Genomic DNA, 16,691 nt, shown 5'->3' on the forward strand with positions numbered 1-16,691 from the left:
ATATAGTTAATTATAGTATATTACTATAATTTTTAGTAATTCGCTGCAAAACCCCCAATAGGTTCACCCTAGTACCACAAATTTTGCAGAAATGTAGGCTACAACATAGAGCATGATCCTACCACGTGCTGGGAATCGTACTATTACTAACAAAGTTATAATAGGTCAAAGTTGTCGCTTCTTTGCAAATTCAATGCTACGAATGTCAATATCACCCGAAAGTGGATATTTTCAAATATATATGCGTTGGAACGCAAACAATTCATTCCAAGCCTGCACTTAAGTATTTAGGCGTAATCATTGACCAGAGGTTAAACTTCAGATTGCATGTGGAGGGTGCAGCAACCAAGGCATATAACATCGGAGCGCTGGTTGCGAGAATGCTACCAAATATAGATGACCCAAGGCCGAGCCATCGACTCTTTATTTCGAGGGTGGTCAGTTCGATCCTACTGTATGCAGCCCCAGTATGGGCAGATGCACTGAAAAATATAGCAAATAAGAGAAAGATTGGAGCTGCGTATCGCATAAGTGTACTCCTAACATGTTGCGCTTACAGAACCATATCCAATGAAGCAGCTTGCGTGATAGCAGGGATGGTCCCGATTGAGATTCTGGCGAAAGAAATACAACGACTTTACGATCGAATGTATCTCACCGGAGACAGTTCGCACGAACTGAAACTGTTACGGAATGGTAAGAGAAATGGGACGAGTCAGAAAAAGGCCGCTGGACTTACAAAATCATATGGGGGTATCCGGAAACGGATCGAGCGACCCCACGGCGAATTAGGTTTCGACTTAACTCAATTCTTGAGCGGACATGGAGGCTATCGAGCATATCTGTATCGATTTGGGCTTGATGATTCGCCATATTGTCCAAATATTGCAGAAGATGCAGAACACCTCTTTTTCGATTGCCCCAGATTCGAAGCCCAAAGGGCTACATTAGAAGCTACAACCGGGGAGCACTTTACACTCGAAAAAATAATGGAACTTATGGTGAAGTCAAAAGGGGTATGGACCGATGTCGAAAAGATGATTGCAGCCATCGGAAAGAAGCTCAGGCAGGAAGAAGTCATCCGAAAGAATGAACGCGAGAGAAACACAAATATTAACATGAGCGCAGAATAAATTTTGATCCAGTCCGCGATGTAATACCAGATGGGAGTCCGGCGGGGAGGGTGGAAGCAGAAGGAGGTGGTTTAGTGTGTAAGAGTACCACATAACCGTATGACAGGAGCCTGCGGTAGCTTTTGAAGCTTTCCACATTCCATCGGCAAAAAAAAAGACAGACATTGTACCGATTTTGGTTTGGATACACTTATTTCTTATGACCTGCACCTGCAACAATAGCGCAACATGCGTATATATTGTAGTAAAAGGCGAAGTTCGTTCTCGCATTTCACATCCCTAATAAAATCTACGTAAATATCAAAGTAATCATTCTACCAAAATAGCAACTCGACAGTCTAAGATAATCGTCATCCAAATGACTGAAATATTTCACATGTGATTAGAGAAATTGCGATTTCTACTGCAAAAAATGTAATTTTAGTTTCCTATTCGTTTTAGTTTGGGTTTAGTAAAACAGAATGAAATAATATATTCAACTAAGAAACGGAAATGTTAAATATTTTTTGGGATGCAGAAGAGTTATGTTCATCGCCATATTTGTTCAGCTGTAAAAAAGTCAATTGCAACATGTGGCGACTTGAGGTGTAGGAACGGTAAAAGACTATATGCAGTTAATACCTGACAATGTCAACTTTAAAGAGTTAAGTAACTTTCTAGTTACTACATAAAACCCCCAGGTTTAATGAAAATTTCAGGATTAGAAGCTTAGTGTTCTGTGTATAAACCAAACATTTTGCGATGTGACTTTGAGAATACTCCTTCACCTCATTTGGCGTCATAAAAGTATACACAAATCCGATTTTGTATTGAGCCAGTTCCGGGGAGGTTTCCGAATTCTGGAATTTAGAGCAAAATAAGAAATATTGTAATAATGGAAGCTACCAAAAAAAGAGTAACTGCCCAAGTTAATTTTCCAACGAAAAAAAGTAATGGAAGACCTGAATACAAAATTGCAGTCGAAGTTTTGATCCAACAACCAAAGATGATCGGATCGACGAACAGTGGGTAGAACGAATCTGTTGCATTGTGCGGAAAGGAAAATGTTGGCGAATAGAATGACATTGTTTCTGAATACCGCTCACAGAAAATTTACACATGCGAAGTAGGCCTTCGATGATCCACTAGAAGATGTTAACAATAATTTGTTAATTCGCAATAATGAAATATTTATCGCAATTCTATTAGGTTGTTGCATATGGAATGGCCGATTTAGCAATCAAGTGAAGTTAGTTGCGATTTTGCTGTATCAAACCATTACCAGTTGGCGCAGTTGGTGTCGCATAATGAAGTATAAATACTCCTACATTTAATCAAGGAGGCATTTCAGTTTTGACCATTGTTGTGATAGCAGTGAATAAAAAGGAAAAAAGGATGGAAAAGAGCCAAGAACGTATACTTTTTCTGTATGAGTTCAAACTCGGTCAAAAAGCAGCGAAGGCGACCAGGAACATTAACAGCGCGTTTGGAGCTAATACGGTAAGTGAACGAACCACACGGCGGTAGTTCGAAGAATTCCGGTCAGGCGACGTAAACCTTCAAAGTGAGCCACGTGGATATCCAGGACCATCAATTGATAACGACAAGCTGCGTTTGCTAATCGAATCCGACACACGTCAGTCCGTGAGAGACATTGTAGAGAAACTAGGCGTAGACTATACGACAGTTTCCCGGTACTTACAACAGCTTGGAAAGGTGAAAAAGCTTGATAAATGGGTTCCGCAAGCCCTTATGGAGCAAAACATGGCGCTTCGAATGGAAATTTGCAGTTCTTTACCCTCCCGCAACCGAAGCGATCCCTTTTGGCACAGAATAGTGACATGTGATGAAAAGTGGATATTATACGACAATCGTCGCCGATAAGCACAGTGGCTAGATGCTGATGAGCCACCGAAGCATATGCCGAAACCGAGCCTTCATCCAAAGAAGGTAATGGTGACTGTTTGGTGGTCTACAGCTGGAGTTACCACTATTCTTTCTTGGCATCTGGAGAAACGATAAATACACATAAATACTGTGCCAAACACGAGGAAATGCACCAAAAATTGAGTTTCAACGGCAGAGAGTAGTCATCAGAGATAATGTGATACTCCTTCACGACAATGCACGACCTCATGAATGCAGAACAACGGTTCAAAATTACCTTCGATGAGTTTATCAACCCCTGAAAATTCGACTTATACGAAACTGACATACATGCTCTTGTATCTCGCTGGGAGAAGTGTTTCGAATCGACTGGCACCTATTTTGATTAATTAAATAAATTTTTGTAAGCTTTATAAATCGACCATTTCATGTGCTCCAACCTAATAAATTAAAAACAAAAAATCAGAAGAAATAAAAAATGAAATGGAGATATAGAAGACAGGAAGCGTTTGCTCTTATTAACAAACGTTTATTCATCTGCAGATAATATAAAGGCATAAAATTTACTCGCCTCTCAAATTTTCTGGTGGGAAAGACCACATACAACGGGCTATCTACTGATAATTTAGCTAATCCTGCTTAACGTGCAACTCTGAACACAGCCAGTGGATGATTGACAGATTGGATATCTCTTGAAAATGTCCTATTTATTGGTATTTCAGTTTTAACTTAACAATGTTCATTAATATCTCCCAATTTCACCTGCCAATAAAACGATATTTAACTGGAATCCGCAATCGTTGACTACACCGAAACGTCGAGCAAATCCGCGCTCAATAAAAAGAAAGTGTACACCCGTCGTACACTCGGTTAAAGCGTTTTAAATCGACTTGCCAATAGGCCATAAACCTGTTAATGGCCTCTTATATTTTCCTTGTCGACAATAAGCAAAGCAAACTGGAGTCTCAACTTGAGCTCAAGTTCCGAGACAGGTACACAGCAGGCCGGCGGCCGCCATAAAACCTCTTGAACTCGTAATCACGCTGCACTTTGGCGTTACAAATGTGAAGATTGTGCCAAACGTGTGTGTATGCTATATGTGGAGTGGTAGCAATGGCGTGGATGAAAAACAAGAAACAGAAACTGTCTCACCCACGGATTAGGAATTAAAACGGAAAAATAGGAAAATTTCGTTGCGTAACTACAAAGGCACATAGGAGAGTAGCATGCAAACGCCAATGGCGGAGTCCTAGGAATTGGAGGGCACATGGATGTCCGCGAGCAAGTACTCCACATATATATGTACATGCAACAATCGTAGCATCTCTAGATACCAGAAGCGCTTTTCGCCGGGACTACGATGGAGCAGCATCCGGCTCCGGCCAATAGAAATTTCGCGATACAAAAGCCGCAATGGGAATCGCACGCAGATTCTACGTTTAAGGTGGCTTTTCGTTGTGGATATCTAACTTTTGCTTTTGTTAGATAAATCTCCTCGACTGATTAGACCGAATGAAATGTTGAGGATTTGTACCAAATTAAGGGTATGAACGGAAATCCTTTCCAAATTTGGCAGAAACCCCAATGATCAGTCTAAATTCCAACAATGCATAGTCATAATATCTAAGCAACGAAATTTCAGGCAGCTCCGAAGGAATTCCGCGGCACACTGTAAGCTCGTCCCCTTAAAGACAAAGATATTTGAACGCGGAAACTTGCCTCGCCATTGCTGCCATTGTCGACGACAACGGTGCTTAGGTCGAATTAACAAAAAAAATCCAATTGCTCTGCAGAGCTGATGCGAGGGCAACGTGGCAACCAAATCTAAATATCTAACTTTGCTCGCTTCTACGCTTCACTCGCACGGAAGGTCAACTTTTATACCCACGACAATATTCCGTGTGGAACAGAGAAAGAGTTTACCGAATCCTGTAAACTTCCAACAAACGGGAGAGAGTCCTTGTGAATTTTTTAAAACGATATTTCAGTTTACACATCGTATCTCACGCTGGCATACAAAAATCGGCAGATGCGCGATGGTGAGAGTGAAATGAGGCGCGATTTCATAAGCAACACAGAATCATGGTCGACATTCGGTTTCAATTATGTCGCAGACGTTGCGGCCGCCGGGTAATGGTGCCATCGTCTTTGTGGACGACCAGATAAGAAACGATACACGTTTCGAAGATGCGTTGGTTATCATCTCGAGATAGTTTTCGGTGTTCTCAAACACTGAATTCACGGAGACAAGTCTTCCAGAGGGATTTTCTAATTTTCATTGAGGTAATAACCTCAATCTCTTTCTTTATTTTAATCAAGATTGTCCTTTTTAATTTTGCAAATAGGATAATTAGATTACCAGACGCTTCCTTGCTAAATTTTAGTCTTTTAAGCGAAGAAACTACTCATTTTCGTAGTATGCTATTTGCCGGAATGGAAAAGAAAGCCTCTTTTTAAATATATGGAAAATGGCTGCAATTTGTCGGATCATAAAAGCGAAAAACAATCCACGAAGTCCTGTTACCGTCCAAAATCCGACTTATAAAATAGATTCTCTTTCAACTGTAGGATACTTCGGTAAAACTAACCACATAAAGAAATGTTTACGTAGGACGAATAAAATCGAATCGGATTAGTTAGTATCTGTGTCAGGCAAGCCAAGATGTCGTAATTTACGTAACGATTGTGTTCTAGCATCGAAACAAGAGAGACCTCAAAAGGACGTTATGATTGAGGTGTCAAGCTTCAAATCTCGGCCTTGAAGCTGAGTTCAGAACCCGGCCTGTATTATATATGTTGGTCTCCGCGCGATAGGATAGTACAGTAGGCATACTAAAAAGGATCCTGAGTGCTGTATCAGCAGTTCTCCGTTAGAAGAAAATTAATCCAAAACCGGAAGCTTGGCGTTTCAAGTGTGAAATTTTTATGGGATGCATGGTGGTTTCGTGTGTCCATACTCATTAGGTATGTCAGACTGATCATCTTAATAGAAAACTGACACTCTACTTGTGATGTCTTACGATGGAGTAAATTTACGCTGAAAATTTTAGGATACCAAGGTAAACTTAAACGGGACAAATTGTATCAACTGGTCCTCCAGAACAACCCTACACTGAAAACAATTTGTTACGAAGCCACAACAGGAGCCACGAACTGGACGGATTACACAACGACGAACCCACAACGACAAAGGAATAACGATTTGCGCATTTTCTCATGGAATGTGCGCTCCCTGTATAGAGATGAAGCTGCTGAGCAGCTAGCCGATACCCTGTCCCAATATAGGGCTGATGAAACAGCGTTACAGGAGATGCGTTGGACAGGGACTGGTTTCCTGGAAAAGAGTCGCTACACCATATAATATAGTGGCCATCCAGTAAACCATGTGCTCGGAGTAATCAGCCAAAAATGAAACCTGCTGTTATCGGCTTTGAAAACATAAGCGAACGGCTATGCACTCTGCGCTTGCGAGGCAAGTTTAGAAATATAAGCCTCATAAACATTCACGTCCCAACAGAGACTGCAGAGTCGCAGAAGGATACCTTCTACGATGCAGTAGAACGAACCCTCGAAACCTGTCCCAGATATGATATCAAAATCATACTTGGGAATTTCAACAGCCAACTAGGGAAGTAGCCCATATTCAGGCGATACGTTAGCTCCCATAGCTTACACCAAAATACAAATCATAACGGACTGCGGATGATCCAATTAGCAGTGTCACACGAAATGGTTGTTGGAAGTACCTGGTTTGCGCGGAAAGCGGTCCACAAACATACATGGGCGTCTCCAGATGGGACCACTTTCAACCAAATTGACCACGTGTTGATTGAACGCCGCCACCTCTCAGCCGTGATAAATGTCAGAACATTTAGGGGTGGCAATATAGACTCGGATCGCCAACTATCTCGTTGGCATGGTGCTCCGAGCTCGAATAACAACACCACGCAGAATCCCCTCTGACAATCAGGTGAGGGTTAATACTGAAGCCATCCACAACACAGCTCTCCGCGACACCTATAAGAGGGAAATGGACGCCGCAATAACCGCAGTCAACAGAGGACCTGGAGATGAAGCATCAACAAATGATCTTTACAACCACCTGAAGAACGTCACCATTGATACGGCCAAAAAGATACTTGGCCCCAGTCGCAAAACGAGTCGGGACGGCTGGTTTGACGATGAATGTAACCTAGTAACGGAACGGAAGGATGCTGCATACCGAGTAATATTGCATTCTCAAAGAACGCGGGCACGCGCAGAGACTTATCACGAACTCCGTCGAGCGGAGAAGCAACTTCACAGACGGAAAAAGGAAGCCTGGGAGAAACAACAAGTCTGTGAACTAGAAAAGTACAGAAAGCAACCGCACCAGGCGCACCAATAAGTCAGCAGGATGAAGCCTTATACACCTCGATGTTCATCCTGCCGAGACAAAGAGGGAAATCTGATTTCCGACAGAATGGGCATATTGGAGCGATGGGTTGAGTACTTTGATGAGCTACTGAAAAACCAGAACATCGACGAGTTGGAGGTCCCGCCAACTGAAGACAATGGACAAATACTGCTAACAACAAGTATAGAAGAAACAGTCCGTGTAATTCATCGGCTAAAAAACCATAAGTCGCTAGAAACCGATGGAATTACAGTCGAATTGGTTAAATATGAAGGCGACCAGTTATACCAAGTCATTCGCATTATCTGTCTCAAATATAAAAAGGGAGATATCACACAGTGCAGCAATTATAAAGGTATCACGTTGCTGAGTACCATCTATAAGATATTCTTCGCTATCTTGCTAGGCCGGATAGCCCCATACGCCCAGAACATCATTGCTCGATACCAAAGAGGCTTCACTCCAGGCAAATCAGCAACAGATCAGATTTTCTCTCTGCGGCAAGCGATGGAAAAACTTTTGGAATATGGACAACAGTTGCACCATCTGTTCATCGACTTTAAAGCCGCCTATGATAGCATAGCCAGGGTAAAACTGTACACGGCTATGAGAGAATTCGGTATCCCGACAAAATTGATAAGACTGACTAGGCTGACCCTGACCAATGTCCGAGGCCAAATAAAAGCAGCAAAATCACTCTCAATACCATTCGACATCAACAACGGTCTACGACAAGAGGATGCCTTAACATGCGTCCTCTTTAACCTGGCCCTCGAGAAAGTGATCCGTGATTCTGAGGTAAATGCAAGAGGTACGATTCTCTTTAAGTCCACCCAACTACTGGGCTATGCTGATGAATCGACATCATGGGAAGAACCAGCCGAGTCGTACAAACTGCCTTCATGCAGATCGAGCAGGTGGCGAGAGATCTTGGGCTGCACATCAATGAAGGCAAGACAAAGTACATGGTGGCAACGTCAGCACCGAAAACCAACCAATCAACAACATCAAACCGCACTAATCAAACGGGAAGAATAAAGACAGGAGAATAAAACTTTGAGACCGTTGATAATTTCTCTTATCTAGGGTTGAACATTACAACCGATAAGAGCTACGATGATGTCTGGAGTTTCTTATTAAGGCAGGCCTAGACCGGATATCGGTTGTTGAACCGTTGATGATGATGAAGGTAAACTTAAGGTTCTAGGGTATAGCGCACCAACAACATTTGAAAGGATATCGATAGTGGCAGTCTCCTGATTCTTTCCATATTTTTGGGTTGGGTAGTTTCTAGAAATCTCTCTCTCCACCTTTCCAACGAATATCAAAACTAATCCTGGATTCGGAACTATATTTGATGAGAAAAAAATTTACACCCCCTTTTGCGACATATAATTATGTAACTCGCTGTATGCGTGAGCGTTTACAGTTCCCACCTTTCCACCAAATTTGGTGCGAATCGCTAAAACCGTCTCTAAGAAAAAAAAACGTGTGACGGACAGACAGACAGACGGCCAAACAGACAGTAAACCCATCTTAATAAGGTTTTGTTTGACACAAAACCTTAAAAAGCAAGTCTTAATTATTACAAACAATTGAATCACTAGAAACACCACGAAATTACACTTAGAAAGGTTTTGTGTTCATCTTGTGTGAGAAATTTCCTATGCACGTTTTTCCATTCGTACATAGCTAAAAATTCAAAATATTCCTGATATATTCAACTCCGCCGAAAAAGTGAAGGAATAAGTTCACTTTACGAAGACTGCACGTCTTATATTGCGATAGATTCTTGTGAATTATATCTTCTATAACTTTGTTAATAATAGTTTGTATTTTTTTTTAAATTTGTATTGTGTATCTCGTTATTACTTATGATGTTACCAAATTTTGTACTGTTAGGATGACCTTGCGGAGGATTTTCGGGAAAATTTCTTAAATATAATAACATGCTATTATTAACTTTATTTGAGAAAGTGTGATTTTTTTTAAGGTTTTCCAGTTGGATAGGTTCCGAGAGCGAGACCTGTTACACTGTTCGGGGCATAAATTTTGAACCCTCACTCCCAATGTCAGAAATAAGATCAGTTTAAAAAAGTACTAATCGAACTTTTTCATATGATACCCCACATGACCATATTCTTTGAAAAAAAATTGTGCACCCTCCTTTCATATGTACAGGGAGCCCCCCTTAAACTCAACACGAAATAGTGCCACTCGCTATATGTAAAGGCATTTACAGACCACATATTCTCACCAAATTTTGTGACAATAACCTTAGCCGTTTCCGATTATATCGGGTGTGGCAGACAGACATTGAATCGATTCTAATAAGGTTTTGTTTTAGATAAAACCTTGAAAATGGGCTGACGCAACTTGTTCTTGTATTAATATCAACGATATAACACAGCACATCAAATTATTTTGCATTTGCATTGATATCAACAGGAGCCAAAAACAAAGTATTTCTTTCCTTGTGTTTAAGATATATTCAAACGAATAGTTGCCCTCTCTTCATCCTATATTTTACTTTCACTTATATATCTATGTAAATTTAAAATAACTCTAAAAAGTTAACAGGGCTGCACACTGCCTATTTCAAATCCATTTGTGAATATTATGCTGCTATCCATTCCCCACCCCGACGACCTGCTGCTTGCTAAAGAAATTTTCCCTGAAGTGCAGACGGGAATCAAATTTCTACTTTTCTCAACCATCCACGAACAGACTTGAGGTGTGTAGCATGCAAAGTCAATCTATTAGGAAGGAATACAAAACCAGCTTGTTGTTCAAAGTCGCACATTTGATTCTACTAGTAAAATAAATTTTCGTGAAGAAGTATCAACCCTTTTCTGTTGAGCAATTCCTGATATATATGCTGCAGCTTCCGATGGATTTCATCGGTTTATTGACAGGACTTTTCCAATACGATCATCTTCTTCTTCTTTCTTCTTTTTCTTTAGCCTTTGTCCCATTCACAAGCGGGGTCGGCTCGTCGTGATCGGTTTCGCCATTTAGCACTATCGAATGCCTGATATGGGTGCAATCTCGAGGCTTTTAAATCCCCATCCAGCGTACAAAGCCACCGTTGTTTCGGCCTGCCTTTTTCCAATATGATGATGTCACTCGGATTCATCAAGTTGTGATGGATGGTACCGACCGCAGATCACCAAACAGTTCCCATAGGCCCCTTCTTTTGAAGATCTAACGAAAATGCTAGCGAAAAAATGAATAGTTAAAACTAACAATGTGTTCTTCAGAATAATTTGAACCCATTTTTGATCGATTCAAAGCCAACAACTAACTCATTCAGAAGAACGATGCGGTTCTCTGCAGCAATTCGACTGGAACTTGGCTTCGGGCTTCCATTCCATATCGCAATAGACTAACAATTCCACTGGATATGAACCCAAGGAATAATAGAAGTTTCATGATCAGAAATTCACATTTCACCTTAAAAAGTTTTCTGAAATTATGATTGAACGGCAACGAATATCCTGGCACATGGAACCAGTGCAACTATTTAACTATGAATATACTCAACAATCAAAAACTGGAATGGATCGTTGCCTACCTCGTAAAGGTAAGGCCCGCTAGATACAATATCGGTGATTATGGTGATCAGTACATTGCATGCTTACAAGCGGTTGATATTAACAGATTCATTTCCGGAACTGATTTTAATGCAAAATATATTTTTTAGGATCAAGGAAAATGATGAACCATGGCAAGCAGATTATAATGGCATTGCTACTGGAGACTTAGCTATCTGCGCATTCAGTGTATTTCTACATTACAGAAGGAATGGAACTGACCACTAAATTGAAAAGATTCACCGTAATCTCGAAATTCCCATATCTTACTTGTATATATCAAACTGCTGTTACGTTATCGTTACGGTTAATGCTATGCGAGTGTAATCCTACAGCCGCGCGGCAGTACAAGCACGAACACAAACATCCATGACGAATCGAGTAACGAGATCGTCATACCCGTCATTATTTGTCAATTAAATACTGCCCACCCTTCGGATAAGAACGGAATTAATAGGCAATGCAATAAGCCTTCCATACACGGGAAGGTGCACCACCATAAGTTGAACCGATCATTATAAAATTTTTAGCTATGGTTCTTATATAATATCATGTTTTTAAGGTTTTTTTTGCATAAATAGTGCATATTTGCAAATTAAAAAAAAAAATGATTCTAGCAAAGTAAAAAGAAACGGTTTGGATTTTTTATTTATATGAAAGAGCAGCAGCAGGTTTTTTAATTCTCAATATTTTCACTTGCATTGAGATTCACATTCTTATAAAATAAGTTGGCGCAAAAATCCAATTGGATCAGGGCCTTACAGTGTGTTATAACTCTTCATTCAAGACCGTAACGATACACTACAGGACTGCAGTACTCTATAGGAGGCAATGTGGCCAGTATTGCGCTCACCCGAGATTATTACCATGGTATGACTCAGAAACTTATTCACAGCTGAGTCGACTGCTACCAGACGTCAAATCACAATGCAAATTCCACTTGCACCAGTGAAATTTAAACCGCAACCTTCCGTATGACAGCCTTCTGCTCTAACCACTCAACTATCCGGACACAATCAAAAAAGTTATTAATGTAAAATTAAAAGTCCCCGAACTGGAGAACTCTAGGTACCACCTTCAGCGGAATAATGTCGTGTAACTTTTTTATTTTTGGCTAATACTAATAATCGTTGGCACAACAATCTATATTGGATCAGGGTCTGTGTTAGAGTACTTCATTCAAGACCGTGCGGTACACTACAGTACACTGTAGGAGGCAATGTGGCTAGTATTGCGCTCGCTCGAGATTATTATCCTGATTTTACTGAGGCACTCATTGGCAGTTGAGTCGACTGGTATCCGACATTCAGTCACAATAGCAAATTCCTCTGCCACTAGTGAAATTTGAACCGCGACCTTCCGCTACGACAGACTAGCGCTCTAAGCTCTTGAGCCATTCGGACCAATGACTAATAAAATGTTCCAATTTGATTAAATTCTAATTAAATTTTTTAAGTTGGTTTCCCCCGCACCAACGACGTATGGTCCGATCAAGGTCGCTACCGGTGAATTTCTCATCCATAATGACGAGCAGTTTTTACGATGAAAGAAGCACTTGACTATGATTTGTAAACCTTTTATCTTCCAAATAAAAACGAAGTTATCCCGACTAACGATGCACTCATGGGAAAAAACCCAATGACATTGATCGCCGCCCGGCAAACTTGCAGTTTCTATAGAGCTGCGACCTCGACTTATCTTAATCTTAGATCTTCTTTAATTAATGAAGGGAGACTGATGGTTAAGACCCGACAAAATGGACATGGAGCGATGGCGTAGATCAGGACGTCAGACAGCTTTCAGGGATATCGAATTGGTGAACCTTGGCACAAAACCGGGATGTCTGTAGTTCCTTATTAAACCAGGTCTAGACCGGATACCGGTTGTTGCGCCCTTAATGATGAAAGATCATTTAGATTCCCAACTCATGCGATGCTGTCCATGCTCTCTTGGTCGGAAGAAGTGGAACGATTCAATTAGCCATGCCATTTTTCCTCAAACACCTCAACTGCGCCAAATGCCTCTGAATTTAGAAGAAGTAAGGAGGATTGGAGTGAAGATAAATATCAATTAAACTAAGATTCTCATCTGACAATTGCACTTTTCTTTGCTGTTTTATTTCGAATTCGTAAAAACTTCATCACCATTCACCTAGTTGGTGTTCCTTTACCCAAAAATCCCTTCTGCGTTGTTCTATGGGAGCTGTATGCCAAAACAGCCGGCCGCTGTTACTCAATAGTTCTAAATCTTCATCACCGACTGCCACAATCGACACAATCTTTAACGAAAAACTTCATTGACCTACGGTCCAGATGCTCATAGACAGGTTGATTAGAAGCGGAAATGGCAGAGAATAAGACGTAGGTTAAGAAAGAATGACAATTCCATTGATGGCTGGCCGTAATAGAATTCAATATGCAAGTATAGCCGATGAATATATCGTCCTTTAAGCACACGGGACAAAACACTAGACGATAATGTAACTCGTAGTGAGTTGAAAATGGAAGTCTTGGAGTGTGTGGAAACCATTTTTAGAAATCCCCCCTACGAGTGGTTGACGTACTAGGTTGCATAGGGCAGTCAAAGGCAAACATGTTTTTCTTTTTATTAAAACTCATAAAAATGCTGAATTCTATCAAAATATAAGAACCACCAAACCAATACTGATGATTTATCCAGATCCCATTTCCGCAATATATTTAAATATGTTAACAAAATCTCGACAAGGCCTGTCTGAAGTGTGATCCGGTTAAAAGAAAAATATAGACAATCAAGCAGCTACCAAAGCCGTAAAGACAGTGATTATATACTTTAAGGTCACTACTAAGTCAGTGCAGAGGGCAATGAAGAGACCGTCCAGCTGACCAAAATGGTTCCGCTCTCTCGCTGTGCTCCACTGACTGTGGTATGAGGCGGACCTTACTTGAACTAATTGTCGATAGTTTACCTAATGTTCACTCCTGATTGGAGTATAGGGCATCCACACAATGAAACTGTGCCTCGGTTTCATTATCGTCACCCTTAATGCTGTGCAAGTAATCAGCTCACAGCATCAAGACAAACAAAATCATCCAAAAAGACTAGGATTCGAAACCCAGGCAAAAAAAATCGAGAAACCAGTGCCCTGAACCCCCACCCACCGTGCTGTCAATTGCTGACCCTAAGTGGCGCACGCTTACCACCTGCGTTGGGAAAAACTTTGCGACAAAGCCCGAACGTGGAAACTTATGAGCTAGATACATGCCAATCGCAGCGAACTGCATAGAGCACTAACCAATAGACGTCATATCGCCGAGCACGGCGTATCTATAAGGACTGTCCAAAACTGCAGTGAGGAAGGCAAAAATCGCATGCACTTCCTTTGCGATTCCCAAAAAAACCAAGGTATGTAACCTTGTGGCCGTGGCCTCTTCGATTAGTTTTTTTTTTATTTTTCATGAACTCCACGAGTTGACTTTAAAATGCGAAATCCCCAGATTTTAATCCTTTCCCTTATTGAGGACATCATCAATTTGTGTTGTCAAAACGACGCACCAAAGTGTTAATTCTATTCCGCTTTGCCAATGCCACGTCTACCCATCTGCCGACCTAATAGGGCCTTCAGGCGTATCCTATTAGTTTATCTGTCAAACGATTTTTTTCTTATTTATTTACTTAACATTTAGAGGCTCAACTCATCGATTATATATCAATTAAAATCCTGTATTTTCGGATACAGAAATGTCACACAAGTTCTTTCTTTCCCTTGAACCTGCCTTCATTTCCACAATTGCATTGCCGTTCGACCTCGCTCTAAAACATCGAACGACTTTCCGTTATTATGTTACCCCCAAATAGCTACCCCTGAACCAGCCGCCACCCCATTTAGAATGTACAGTTTCCTGTTCTACAAGCGAAGCGTTCCATATGCAAGCACATATCGAAGAGGCAGCTGATGGACTAGCAACGCTAATACACTTTTAATTATTCCCAACAAATAAACAAATAGAAAAACGACAAATACCTCCCCCTCCCTGCCGGGCTTCCGGGCAAACACCTGGCAACACCGTCTGCCTTGCAACGATGCTGATAGTGATAGCCCGATAGCCGTGGCAGGGGCCAATGGAGCTGACAACCCACATCCGTTCGTCCATCCTCCCCGGAAAGCACTTTAAATTCGAATGTCGCGCAAAGAGCGAAACAAACTCACGCTCAGTGAACATCCTTCCGTTCACAGGACCTGGATACACGTCCTTCGCCCGATATCGGCGAACGCCCACCCAGCATTAGATCTGAGAAAATATTTAGAATGGAGCTCACGTGTAAACATATTCATCGATTCAACTCCCCAAGCGTCACTGCCTGCGATGCGGCACCCGCAACCCCATCGCCAGCCCCTATCTTTCCACGATAGCATCGAGCTGATAACGCTGGGCCCGACGTCACCTTTGTCTCTATAAGGAAACACGACCCACTGTTCAGCGAGGTGATAGCAGCCCAAATGCAAATGACAGTCCGACTGGGAAGACGTCGAACCGCTCGCGGCCCGCGGCAAATCTGCCAGCCGTCAGGCGGCGGCCCACATGTTCGCCAGTAAATATAATTAGCGGCGTGGCATCCAGAAATTTTAATCGGTTCGCGGCCGCCAAATCAGAAAAACGCTCGGCGAACCGAGTAATAGACAACTGAGCAAAAACATGAGAAGTGAACAAGTGAGAAATGTTTTGTACCTGCGACGGGGTCAATAATTTCAAAAAAGATTTCCTCCAACGGGTCCGCGCGCTATGCGCGCCTACGTATGGGTGTGCGGGCACTTTTATCCGAATCGGCGATGCTCCACCGGTGCGCTGGTGTTCGCTCCGTACTCCTATCCCGCTTGCACACACAACTGCACTAACCACCTGATCGGATGCTCTCTTTCTCTCCACTCCTCTTGCTTTCTGAGCTTCACACGTCGTTTACATATGCTTACAGCCGTCACTGCACACGCACGCAACACACGCGCCGATCCAACCACTACACCGCCGTCCTATTGCATCCCGTGCGCATCGCGCGGAGACTGCGGCGAACTGGGGCCCGGGGACCGCGTGAATGCAAATCACGCCGCAGCCAAAATTCCTGCCGAATGCACTGCACTTCGCGCTCACGCACGTAGCGTCCTTCGCACCACGCTAAGCGTCGCCGTTCACGCGCTGAATCCCCCGCGAACTGCACAAATTCACGTCCCAAACTCGACGAGTTTCTTGCGTAGTTCGTCGACACGACACGACGGCACAACGAAACGTCCACCGCTGCCTTGGTGGTTGTCTGTCAACGCGCGGCGCGTTTTCAACACATCCGCGCCGCCAGCTCCACACACGCACACAACCGCAACGTGCGATCGAATCGATTATCGCATGGTTTGATTATAGGCGAAAAAATGAAATGGGAAAAATTCCTTTTTCAGATTCGCCGCCGCCGAAGCTTCTTCTGCCGAGCCGACCTGCGTTCCACGCGCACAATGCCGTCGCTTGCTCACCTCACGCAATTCCTTCACTTTCACGTACTCGTGCGGCACTCGAGATCTGCGGGTTTGCACGTTTTTCCGTTTTTATTTTGGATTTATACATACAAAAAATTTTCTTTTTTTCTTCACTTCACTCCGCTCGTATCGTTCAACGACGTCAACGGAATACACGGAACGAAGTACAATACCAACAACCGTCTGCCAATTGTTCCGTTTCG

At 42.2% G+C, this 16,691-nt stretch overlaps 1 protein-coding gene across 2 annotated transcripts in view; it reads right to left on the reverse strand.

Moving 5' to 3' along the window:
• The window catches only part of LOC119647690 (transcriptional repressor p66-beta), an 83,117-nt gene extending 66,426 nt beyond the window's left edge, over window positions 1–16,691 (reverse strand). For both annotated transcript variants that reach the window (XM_038048773.1, XM_038048774.1), the window contains exon 1: window positions 15,698–16,691. The gene's annotated coding sequence lies outside the window, so the exon portion shown is untranslated. The remainder of the gene's footprint in view (window positions 1–15,697) is intronic.

The sequence above is a fragment of the Hermetia illucens genome, chromosome 2 (assembly GCF_905115235.1).
Source record: "Hermetia illucens chromosome 2, iHerIll2.2.curated.20191125, whole genome shotgun sequence".
In the NCBI taxonomy this organism is placed as follows: domain Eukaryota; kingdom Metazoa; phylum Arthropoda; class Insecta; order Diptera; family Stratiomyidae; genus Hermetia; species Hermetia illucens.